Source organism: Trachurus japonicus, chromosome 18 (genome assembly GCF_045865225.1).
Source record: "Trachurus japonicus isolate A0001 chromosome 18, Traja_1.0".
Lineage (NCBI taxonomy): Eukaryota > Metazoa > Chordata > Actinopteri > Carangiformes > Carangidae > Trachurus > Trachurus japonicus.
This window is the reverse complement of record NC_140924.1, coordinates 14,459,556-14,472,933: the sequence shown is the minus strand read 5'-3', so window position 1 is coordinate 14,472,933 and position 13,378 is coordinate 14,459,556. Positions and strand designations below refer to the sequence as shown.

At 41.3% G+C, this 13,378-nt stretch overlaps 1 protein-coding gene across 7 annotated transcripts in view; it reads right to left on the bottom strand.

The window, feature by feature from the left end:
- The window catches only part of ank2b (ankyrin 2b, neuronal), a 150,973-nt gene that overhangs the window by 101,543 nt on the left and 36,052 nt on the right, over positions 1–13,378 (bottom strand). The window lies entirely within an intron of this gene.

The window sequence follows — 13,378 nt, the reverse complement described above, 5'->3', positions numbered from 1 at the left end:
TCTTTGGCCTTTAGCAATCAGTCAATACAGTGCAACTTAACTGTCAATGTTGCAACTGTGATCATTTAATTAGTTTTTTATTAGCTCTCTACATGAACGATGTGTTAGAGATGATTACAATCATTTGTTAATCAGCTGGATATGTGGATGGTGAAGATTTTATTTCCTCACTTAGAGGAAAATGAAAGAAATGGAGTGTTTGTTTTTTTTTGGGGGGGGGGGCGTACCATAGGGTTGTGAATCACAAAAACATGTTATATCATTTCAATGGACAATGATTCAGTGTTTGTCAAAATATCACAGGGTCTGTCATGATGATTTTGATTGGATTGGATTCAGGGACCTGTGATCTACAGGTGATGGTGTCATCTGCAGTTGTTAAACAGTCTCACATGCTTTGTCGTCTCCAGATGTGAAAACCTAGGTAGAGTACTTATAGGAGGTGTGAGTTCTTATGAAGATGTGGCCTCCTGCATGTTCGAATGAGTTGGGTCACTATAGTGTTTTATATGTAAATTTTACAGTATATTGCACCTTTTTCTCTTTTTATAACAGCAGGTTGTTAAACTTTTTGTCATTTGGTGTCCTATAGAGACCGGTTTATTGTTGTTTTTACTGACCTCTGGTGGTGCAACTCATCTCCTCACAGCAGTGGTGCACAGGTTGACCAGAGGACACCGTGACATCACTGATGGACAGGTCAACAAAGTTCACCCCAAACAGGTTATGGAGGAGTTATGCTTTTTATTGATCTTTATCTATTTGCCTTATTGTTCTTTAATCATTTTCTAATCTACATTGTATCTTTGTTAAAACAAGGTTTTGACAATGACTAATAACAATATATGTGATTAATATGAGAAACAGTATTAATTAGATGCAGTTAAGGATTTTCATCATGTGGTGAACTGGTCACTGGATCCTCTGAGTGTGGAGATTGAATTGTTTCTCCCACATCTCAGGAGCAGATTAATGTTCAGCCAACCTGTTAATAAAAAAAAAACATGTGTGGTTTTCTCTCCAGGAGGATTTAAAGGGTTTTTTAAGCCTCATCGTTGCATCATCTACTTATGGTGGCACCCGGGGTCACACCAACATTTTAACTTGGGGTTATAGATACCTGACAAGCTAATGCCAGATCTTGTTTAAATATGATTGGCAGGAATGAGTTTGATTGTAAATTAGTAAGTAAGAAATAAAGTGAATCATCCAGAATAAAGTTAACTCATTAGCAGCATCTTGGCCGTTAACAACGACCTGTGAATGAAACACACCGACCGACCTTACTGTATAAATCCGCTAACCTTAGAGAAAACATCTGGCTCACTCTCATCCATCATCTCTTTACACCATACGTCAAGATGGGTGCAAGCACATCTGTGTGTGAGCGCACCACATGCTAAGCTTCCTGCAGCTGATTCTAGGTCAGATTGATTATTATGCAACCACTCACACACTGCAATCGGCAGGAGGTAAAATAAATAACAAAATCCTGCAAATCAATTGTTGTCAAAGAGGTATTTGTCCATCTACAGGGTTAATGTAGTGAGGAGTCTCTCGCAGCAGATGCCGCCACAGACTCGGCACCAGAAATATAAAACAGCCTCAGTCGACAAAAGTCCAACACAAAATGATCTTCACTGTAAAAATAAACCATATAATCTATATAAGATATAACTCTTAATTACAGCTGTGTGCCCTCTACAGCTTGTATCTGTGCTTAAAGACATTTTCCCACATACAAACACACACACTGGGTATTGAATAATGGATGGAGGCTAAAGGAGGAGAGGCAGAAGGGGAATAAGGGGGAGGGATGGTGATTATTCACCACACCCCCCTCAGGACACTAGAGGTGTGGGTGTGAGGGGGGTGAGGGGGTTTCTGGGAGAGGATATGGGCTCATTAAACACCATGAAAACATGTTTCCATATGGTGTGTTCACAGTTAGTGTTAGCATCTCAAGCACACTTTAGATTGTTTATTGTCCAGATGTGAAAACACCATGAATTGCTCTGAGAACAGTTGAACTACATCAAAGCCATTGAGATAATTGTTAAAAAATAACCTATATAAATGTAAAAATCAACTGTGTTTCTTCTTCAAATGCAAAATAATGCAAAAAAGGCATATAAATATCCAAAACAAACACAACAAACCACACAAACACATTCAAAGGTTGTGCCTTCAAGGCGTCTCCAGCCGATGGGACAAATTACTCAATGAGTCAACGAGTGTCTGTGACCTCGGGCCATGGAACAGACCCCTCACCAGAGCTTTCACCCTCTGATCCCTCTTTTGTATTTGATTCAGTTTTAATCAGATTCCTTCATGTTGAACACTGACACTGAGCAAAACATCAACAAAACATCTCCAAGACACAGATGACAGCGTGGCCTTGTCCTGTTCCCATCTCTGTTACTTCCCAGAAGCCGGACGGAACATGAGGTACAGTGGAAGGTCTTGCGTAACAAGGACATCTTTCTGTACTGATGAATAGACGGGGCCTTTTTTTTTTTTTTGCTTTGCACTTTCGCTGCTCAGTGAGTGATCACGTCTCCAGTGTATGACCGGCCTTGTCATGTGAAAATGGGCTTTAATTCTTTTTCCTCGGCCAGATACTTCCGATGAATTTAACCCTGTGACACGCACAGACTTAGGAATGTGAAGCAAAGTCCACTAGGCTACAAGGGCCTGACCCTCGTAGGAACAAAACATAGTGTTGCTTACGAGGCACCACCAGTACTCCCAGTTTGTAATACTGTCTTGTCCAGTGCATCTACCTCAATGGGAATTACAGTACGACGTATATAAGTGGTGTTCCTCAGGGCTCTAACTGAGGTCCTCTTCCTTTCTGTAAATGGAAGTTAAAAGTTCGACCATAAAACCTTTGTGGACAGCTTAACTTTTAACTTCACACCATCTGGTTAACAGCATGTTTAGAGCCACAGGAAACTCTACCAACCAAGAGAGGTGTCTTATTGTGTGGAGATGTTCTACTATGGTTGGGTACAGGGACAACTTACTGACTGATTGACCAATAGTCTTGTGGAAATGATACATCAATCTTGTCAGAACCAGAAAAAAGGTTTGTATCTAGGATGCTAGACTCTAGGATGCTGGTTCATTGTAAAACAAATTGCACATCAAAGTATGGCAATGCTATGATTCCACATCAGGCTCATAGAAGCTAGCAGACAATCTACTTCTTTACATATCTCTAAAATGTACAAGCTAATTTGACAGAATTCATTCATTAACCACACTACTTATGCTTTTAGGGTCCCAGCTGACATTGAATGATATTGTCGTAGAAATAAGTTTAATATACACCATATGCAAAATGGAAATAATCGATCTTGAAGCTAAATAGGTGTGATATGAAGTAAAATGTTAACACTGTCTTGTGCAATCTGGATCATGTAGCTACTGTTCCTAGGCAGTAAAGTGCAGTAACCTGACTTTATTGACTTTACCAGTCCAACTAAGACAATGAAGATAACGCTCAGTTATCCAAGAACTGCAGTTCCTCTAATGGCCACTAGAGTCCGGCTCCAACAGTGAGTCAATCCCCATAGACTCCCATGTTAAAATATCCAACTTAAAGTGAAATTCCGGCGTAAGTGTAAACAATGGTCAAACACACCGTAACACCGAGTTAGACCCCCCCTCGAGAGATCAATTTGCCCGACCGCTACATTCACGAGATCCACCAACTTCAGCAAATACCGCAATATCGCCACACACGGCGCTGTCCGGATCCACTGTCTGACCGCAACCAAAACGCCACCATTTGCCCAAAATAATGCTCAGAACTGCACCAAATGTCATCAATAGTACACACAGGGTCCCAGCACGTAGTACGAGTTGTCAAACATCTGCTAGCTTTGCCTGTTTTCTTTAGCAAGGAGATGCAACTCAACTCACCTACTTCTCCTCCGGGAGCCGCTCGTTGGTGAGGAAGCCCTGACGAGTCGATCACCGAGTGCACCGGAGTTCCGCAGCTCAATCAACAATTACCTCATGGAAATACAATCAGAGTTTTTTTTTTTTATATCTTGCATATCACTTTATAACTATTATTATCGAGTGCTGGCCACGATATAGGCGCAAATGAGCATTTTTAAGAGCTGCGGAACTCCGGTGCACTCGGTGATCGACTCGTCAGGGCTTCCTCACCAACAAGCGGCTCCCGGAGGAGAAGTAGGTGAGTTGAGTTGCATCTCCTTGCTAAAGAAAACAGGCAAAGCTAGCAGATGTTTGACAACTCGTACTACGTGCTGGGACCCTGTGTGTACTATTGATGACATTTGGTGCAGTTCTGAGCATTATTTTGGGCAAATGGTGGCGTTTTGGTTGCGGTCAGACAGTGGATCCGGACAGCGCCGTGTGTGGCGATATTGCGGTATTTGCTGAAGTTGGTGCATCTCGTGAATGTAGCGGTCGGGCAAATTGATCTCTCGAGGGGGGGTCTAACTCGGTGTTACGGTGTGTTTGACCATGGTTTACACTTACGCCGGAATTTCACTTTAACAGAAGAAACAATGATCATAATAATAATCAATACCGTTTGTAGCCTTGTACACAATTACAATTTGGTCTCTACAGCTGATTTCATTTTTAATTCCAAGTGTTTATCGCCTGTTTACATTTTATTCAGCACTAAAGCTATATGGAGAGTTTAGCGCATGGCTTTTGAGGGTGCTTTGGAAAAAACATGTATGCATAACATGTCACACTCCTGCTTTATCATGTTACACAGCGAGGGATGTCACTTTTATTGTTAATCCACAGAGGAAAAATCAGTTTTTACTCCACAACAGCAGATTTAGCAGGATGTCCTGTGTGTAACAAAAAAAACTGAGGTTCATCTGTGTAGACACCCCCGTGTGTGTGTGTGTATGTGTGTGGTGTGTGGCGTGTGTGTGTGTGTGTAGCGTATGGTGAAGCTGTGCCAATGGGATTAGTGGAAAATAAAAGGTGATGTCGGTGGTGAGGCACAGTGAATGGGCCTCGCTACAGAACTGAGCTAACTGGATTAGGCCAACCACTGTGGGCTAGACCGTCATTAAGGCTTCATGGCATCGTGCCTCCAAATACACAGATGGACCGTGAGGGAGGAGGGACAGAGAGAGAGAGAGGGAAAGGCAAAAGTGTAGAGAGGGATATTTAAAAAAAAACAAAAAAAACACACGCACAGTAAGATGAAGATGAGGAGCTGGAGATGTGAGAGTGAGGCTGATGGATTAATCCAAAGATTAGGAGAAAGAAAGACGAAGCCAGAGTAAACATGCTGTGTGTTGACCCAAATGCTGCAGCCACCCGACAGCCAATCATTCACAAATATACATATTTACTATCAAACGCACAGATGTTTATATTCATACAGTGATTTTAAAGTATGGATAGATGTGATCGTCTATCTACGTTATGATTCCTGGTTTTCCTTTGGTTTCCAGTGCTTCCCCCTCCCCCCCTCGTCTTCTGTCTCTTCTTCTGAGTGGGCATGTGTGCAACGGGCGTGAGACTCATCATTCCTCCCTCTCTTCCTGTTTGCCAATCTGCCAACTGTATCTGATGGCAGCTCTTTTTTTTTCCTGTCAGGTTACAGTGAGTCCAATCTGACAAAACCACATTTAACAAGCATATTAACTGAATTTTGAGTTGGTCTTCGTGTTAAATCTTGATTGCTTGCATGATATAGAGATTCATGTTTTGGGGACTTTATCATAAAATTTCCATTGCTCCAAATGAAGGATGGTTTCATGAGGCATCAGAACTATCAATATTTGTGTTTTTCATTTATCGGCTATCAATATTTGCAAAATGGTTTTTGAACTCACAATATGAGACACCTTTGGCCAAAACTGGAACAAAACTGTAAATATACTGAGAGCAACAAAACATTATATCCTACCTCCTAATAATTTTACATCAGAACTCCATGCTGCTTAATTTTTCAATTTCATTTCAAATCTGATCTGAAATCTGATAACAACTAACAATTTAATCAAGGACTCTTCAACGCTAGACTGACAGATATTCAGAGTAAATCTTAATCTGGTAAAAGGCAGTGCATGGCAGTAGGTACTCTCCATCATAAGACCTATGAACACTCCTTATCCACCCCTGCTGAACTCTCAGCACAGTGCCAATAAGACAAGGTTTTTGAAATCAGCATTTTAGGCTTGAGTGGGCAAAGACAGACATACAGGCAGGAGTTCACCTGCCAAAAAAACACAGTTAAAGAGCAGATGAAGCAGAAGAGCCTCGAGTCTCTGAATCAGCTGGAAAAACTGCAGATAATGGCAGAAAAAGGAACAAGCAAATCACAACAGAACCTTTTTAAAAGGCAAGTCTGACTCTGTCCGTCTACTGCTCCAGTACAATAAATGAAACAGGATCTCACACCTCAGCATTTTCTCAACAAATCCCCAGCGAGCCCCTCGGCCTCCGTACAAAGGTCAATCTTCAATCAGAAGTCAAGGGGGGTCGGCGAACGACTGCATGGGCCGGAGCCACAAAATGAAACTGTTTTTGATGCAGGGTGTGTGTGTATGTGTGTGTGTGTGGTCTACATGTTCACAGTCAGAAGCTGATTTGGTGTGAATGGTTACATCAGCCGTACAGCACAAAGGGCTGCTGGGTAACGGCCTCTTCACTCCCATTGAATCTCAGTTCTCATGAAGCCTTTAAGCTGCTGCCTTCAGGAGTCTGGATATGCTGGTTGTAAAGGACCAGACTCTATTAAAACATGATAATCAGAGTCGTTTGACAAAGTGACTCATGGCCCATGCACTTAATTATTTCTGCTGAGTCAGCTTTCTATTTTTGGTGTCCACTTGGGTCCAGATGTCAGGAGACAATGGCAGTGTCTCCACTACACCTGACTAAACTCAATGTTTCAGATGAGGCTCCAGTAAAACAAAATAGCTTATTTAATTATTTTTTTTACATAAAATAAAAAACATTTTAAAAAATCAATTCCAAACACATCTTTATTTATATTCTTTATTTATATATAGGCTACAGTATACGTTCTTTTACACTTTTTTTTGTTTCCGTATCCTCCTTGCACCACTATAATCTGCTCTGTTTTACTATGCAATATATGTAAATATGCAGTTGTATGCAAAATCATTGCTTAGTTACTGAATGGCAGAGTAATATTGGTTTATTAGAGCAAAGTTTATACTATGTACATTCAGTTATGTTTGTGAAGTAATGTACTTTGTACGCGCTTCATATAGGCCAATAAAAAGACTTATATAATAATTTATTGTGTTTTACATTATTCGTCTGCATTTACATTAAAATAATTTTCCTCTGGGGATCAATCAAGTAAATTCTGATTCTGATTTTTATTGAATGAATCTTTCATTTTAAAGTCATTCTACAAAGTAAATGACAGAATACTTGGTTGTGATGACTGAGATGTCACTGCAGTTCATGGTTCACAGATGGATTAACAACAGAGAGAAGTTAAACAGTCGGTCGAACTGCACTGGAGTTAAATAAACTCTCTCTCACTGAGGTCGACTGAGAAACTGGAGATCGGAGCCTTTCCTCTCTCATCAGAGGACAGATGGTACGTTAGCAGACATATGTACAGACCGAGGCGAGGAAATTATTCTGATTGGCTGCATTGAATCTGACAGTCGTCATTAATGTCAAACCGTTTGACTTCACTTTGTTAATAAAAGCTTTAGGTCGCCAAACCATGGGGACGAGTGTCTTAAATTGTGTTCTATGTGGGTTGAAAAAAAAAACTAAAAACCTCCAGGGACAAATAAAGTTGAAAGTGATCTGATGTGAAGTGACTGAAGGGTTCTCTCCACAGCGCCGAGGATTATGTGTCAGACGTGTTACATGAAACTGTTCAAAAGTGCTGAACAGCGGCCGTGTCAGGCGCAAGATCATCAAGATCATTGAAGAGTCGAGGTGAACGGAGACACTGTCCTCGTCTGGTCCAATCCTCATCAGTTCAAGACCTCAACCTCTATATCAATGCGGAAAACACAAGTCTACACAGGGAAATTCGGTCTTTTAAGGGGAAGTCGGACCGGCGATTCTTTCCATCGTGTAGTAAATAAGAGATTAGAGGCAGATTTAGAGAGAAGGAGATAAACAGTGATGAAGAGAGAGAGGCAAACAGAACAGGGTTTTATGACTGTGAATTTTTGGAAAAAGAGCATTTAAGGGAAGACAGACGGCGAAGCCTCGTATCCAGTTCCAAGCCTCAGTTTGAGTCGCAGCCCAGAGATTTGACTGGATGGAGACGAGCTAATGCTGCGGGGTGAATGAGAGCCGATGTATTTCTGATGTACGGCGTGGACGTTACACTGACACGTACACGTAGGTGGGAGATTGATTCATCTCAAGGTTGCACTGTTGGCTTTTTAATCCAGCTGGGTCAAGGCCGTTTCTGGCTATGGGTTATGTCCTGGCTCACATACAAACACACACACACACACACACACATTGAGTATCTATTTATGCAGATTTTTTCCACCGAGGGTGAGGGGGGGTGGTTGAACTACCAGGAAAACATACAGCAACATGAGAGATTTGTTAGAGGTCAATAGCTCATACCACAGGCAGAGAAGTTAAATCATCTCCATCTCTGCATTAAAACACCACATTCAGCATAAACTCCACTGTCCATAAACAATATTTACTGTCAGCAGAGCAATTAGACCCCAACATAATTCACACGAGTCAATGTGATTTAGAGTCGTGGTTTACATTTGCAGTCGAGATTAAAAACTACAATTTCATATAGGTAGACCTTATAGCCTAAGAAAAAATAATCTGTATGAAAGAATTTTCACTCAGTTCAGTAGACGAAGGTTTAAAAGATGCAACTTTTCTAGGTTTGATATGACCAGCTGCTGTCCCGATATAATTTGTAAATCAATCTTTCATGAAAAATAAAAGATGTTCTTGGGTTTTAAGTCCATATTCTAATATGTGCAGCTCATAGACATTAGTATTAGCTATTCCAAGCTGAAATCTAATCAGCCAATTAATAGTTGGTAATTGTCTTCCAGACCAAAAGTTGCAGATGACTAATTAGAAGTGGCAGTGTGAGAGAAGACTTTGTCCAGAGGTGCTCAGGCGAATCCAATCCAATCCAAACCTTCCCTTCAACACCACACACTGTAAAGACTTCTACACTCAACACTGTCCACATCAATGTACCCAAACTGGTTCAGAGCAAAACTAATGCAGAAAGTTAAAATGCCAAAATATAACTACAATCAACCAAACATCAGTCCCACTGGTAGATAAAGAATCAATGTCTTTCACATTTTTCCTCTTCTGTCAAAAGTGCAGGAAAGTGTGTCTGTAGGACAAGACAAGATGTGGGCCACAGGTTCCATGGAAACAAACCTGGGGGAATAGAAACTGAAACAAGCTGGAGGAGACGAGCACTGAGATGTGGAGGTATTTTAAGGCTGGCAAGGAGGGGAGTGATGTGACAGAAATTCAAAAACGTCCAGAGCAGAAATGTAGATACGATGAGCAAAGGTTGAAAGAATAATGTATGTATAATGTGTCTAGAGGTATTCCCCCGATGAAAGGATCCATCTTGACAGGTCTGGAGGAACTTTTTAGGTTTTAAAAAGGCATTTAGGGTACAAGTCTTCAAGTTCACGGTTCACTCTGGGATAAAAAGGCGAAGCTCTTCTCCCGGGACTCGTCTGGAAAACGAAACCAATGCCGTGACCTCTGTCCAAGTCCAAACCCAAAACCACTCTAACCCTGCACAAACACATTCAGCATCATCTGAACTGAGTGCCCCCACCAAGTCCCCGATGGATAGATCCTCTCATCAATAAGTAATCCCTGGCGATCTATAAGTGAGATGGGAGACGCCTGCTTAGTGTCAGAGTGAGCACTCCCCATTCAGCCCAGAGCCTCCGACCTGTCACTGTGCATCAAGACAATGCTAATGTCGGCCTGAAGCTCACTGACTCACTGGCTCTGGCAGTTCATCAGGGCTAAACTGCAGCTCTTTGGATACCAGGCCCAGCACTTTAAGTATTAGACATTACCAATCCCTATAACCGATCCTTCAACTGTTCAATGGGATTTGATTGATTGATGGGCTGTCGGGTTCAATAAGGTCCAGAAACCCCATTGGGTCCAACATTATAAAGACTTATCTTCATCACAACATCACAAAACAAACTAGAAAGAAGGATTTGGCTAAATTGAAGCTAGATGAAAGGTAAGAAATTAACCACAACCATGACTATTTCCAGTATCAGGGCATACCTGTATTGCAAATTATAGAAATTGTCCATCAAGAGAAAAACCCTCGCTTCTAGACAAATACATCAAAACAATGCTAATGTCGGCCTGAAGCTCACTGACTCACTGGCTCTGGCAGTTCATCAGGGCTAAACTACAGCTTTTGTGGATACCTGGCCCAGCACTTTAAGTATTAGACATTACCAATCCCTATAACCGATCCTTCAACTGTTCAATGGGATTTGATTGATTGATGGGCTGTCGGGTTCAATAAGGTCCAGAAACCCCATTGGGTCCAACATTATAAAGACTTATCTTCATCACAACATCACAAAACAAACTAGAAAGAAGGATTTGGCAAAACTGAGGTGAGTTTCATGAAAATGTCCATCAAGAGACAAACCCTCGCTTCTAGACAAATACATTATAATAATGCTATTGTCGGCCTGACGCTCCCTGACTCACTGGCTCTGGCAGTTCATCAGGGCTAAACTACAGCTTTTGTTGATACCTGGCCCAGCACTACAAGTACTAGACATCAAACATTTGCTGATGTACCATTTGATTGATTGGTGGGTGCTGTTGGTTTCAATAAGGTCCAGAAATCCCATTGGGTCCAACATTATAAAGACTTATCTTCATCACAACATCACAAAACAAACTAGAAAGAAGTATTTGGCAAAACTGAAGCTAGATGAAAGGTAAGAAATTCACCAGAACCATGACTATTTCCAATATCAGGGCATACCTGTACTGCAAATTATAGAGAATCGGCTACGAGTTTAGTGAAAATGTCTCTCAAGAGAAAACCCTAACCTCTACACAAAAGGTCAGTGGATCATTATAGAATTATCTGGGGACCATGCATTTCTATGCAAGATTTCCTGACAGTGGCATTTCCCTGGATATTTAGAGGATCTGTAAGGGGTTTGCAGATTTGACGATTCTGGTTGGCAGATGGTCGACGACTCTGGAAACAGCTCTCTGATCAGATATGAGTCATGAGCTATGTATAGAAAGTGTATTCAATTATTTTAGACACAGAATCAAAATACGTTTCCATCATGTTTTCTTGAGAACCACTCGAAAGTCATTATTGGACATCCCCAGGTCCGCAACAAAAAAACAGCAAAGTTTGCAGTTGCTTGGATGAGTGACTATCGACACAGGGATTCGTCCTTTTATACAGTAGTTAGATATGTTTGTGTTAGTAGAAAATCAGCTGAGTCATACAGACAAACCGATTCTTCGTCCTCTGAAACAAAACACCGACTTCTTTTCCGAACTGTCCCGCAGGACAGAAAGTCACGAACCTGAAACCTTTCCACACTCATCAGAAAACGAAACCTGTGCATCTTTCTCAAGGCCACAGTCTTCCAACAATACAATGTACAAATACAAGTACCAGTACAAATACAAGTACAGTTGTGTGTGCAGCCACAGTACAGACCTCTGCTTCTCCAACACCCCCCACCGTTTGGATCAGTGTGGGGTAGGGGTGGGGTGAGTTTTAATTGAGATGGTAGCAGATTAAAGTGCTTAGGGGCTTTCATGAAAGAGCCAAGAACACAGTGTATTAAGCTGAGCTGAAAACATCAACTCCAGTGTGTGTTTGTATCCAAATATAATGGACACAAGCACAACACCTCGACACCGTCAGCTGACCGGCGTGAACCACAGCAGAGATCAGCTCCCATAGGTCACAAGAAGGGTGTGTAAATGTGTGTGTGTGTGCCTATCTAAGCATGGGGGGAGGGAGCAAATCAATAATTCATCCAGTGATTCTGGATACCCCCCCCCCTCTCCTCTCTCTCTCACTGCTGCCAAATGCTTCGCTCCTGCTTCCACAACAATTTGCTTTTGTAGATTCAGCGCTACTGATTTTTAACACCTGCTTTTACGGCGTAACAGCTGTAACATCTGTTTAGTCTCATAGTGTTTGAACTGCCCCCGAGCTCGAGCATCCACTTCTTCTTTTACTGCCACTTTTAAAACAGATTGATCACGTTTTTTGCTGTAAAAACATAAAACTCTGAACTCTCCACAACTTAGCACAACTGATATGCCATTTCTGCACCAATCACATTTCACCGAACTTCCCCAAACTGGTTGTATTTATACAGTTTGTCCGTATTTACCAACTGTACTACTCCTATAAACTCCTATATCTTATCTTGCATCTAAAAACACATTTGAACCAATGCAAGCAAGAAAAACAATCTCCCGTTTCCTAGACATAACGCTTTTTATAATCAGTAAAACACTGAATGGCCACTCATCTAACACTGTTCATAAAAAAACAAACAGGACGTTTAAAAGGCCAATCTTCCATGCGAATAACGCCCACTTATTTCTGTGTGGTTTGGCAGAAACAGGAGGGAAAACTGAGCTCCTGTCAACACACTACAATACAGTTGTGTGTGTGTGTGTGTGTGTTTTTATTGTTCTATTATGACAATAGTATTGATTGGAAATTGACGTTAGGTGGTTGCTTGTGTTGGCTACACAGAGGCAACCAGCTAACATCAGCAATAATGTGATGCATGAGCCCTGCAGACACGCCCGGAGGCAGCAGACACTCTGGTCTGTGGATGGAGGTGTGGCACCGTCCTCATGTTGTGATTTTTTGTCTCTTATTTTTTTCCACCAGACATCCTCAAAGTTTGCCCACGAAAAGGTTTGGAGTTCGTCAAAATTAGCTAATTATTATATTTAGTGGTGAAATGGTATCATGTTGTTAAATATGTCGTGTGATGTAATTAAAAGAATTCTCACACTGTCCAATCACAGGTCTGAATCATTATAGGTACAATGGTCAATCAATAATCCGGATGAAGTACTTCCAAGAAGCCATTGTCTCAGGTTCAAAAAGACAAAGCTGGTTCACAACTATGATCATGATCTTAACCGTTTAGTTTTAATAAAAATAAACCTCAACATTAGAGGCGACAGATCAGAAAACACTTTGAAAACATTGATGAACTAAGGTTGAACGACTTGTTTGTCCCACCAAGAAAGTAAAGGGTGGGAGTGCTTTGATGTTGGTGCTTTGGCAATTTAGTATTGACTCTATACAATGAAAACTATATGGTCTCCATCCATTCAATTTAATGCTGCTTTT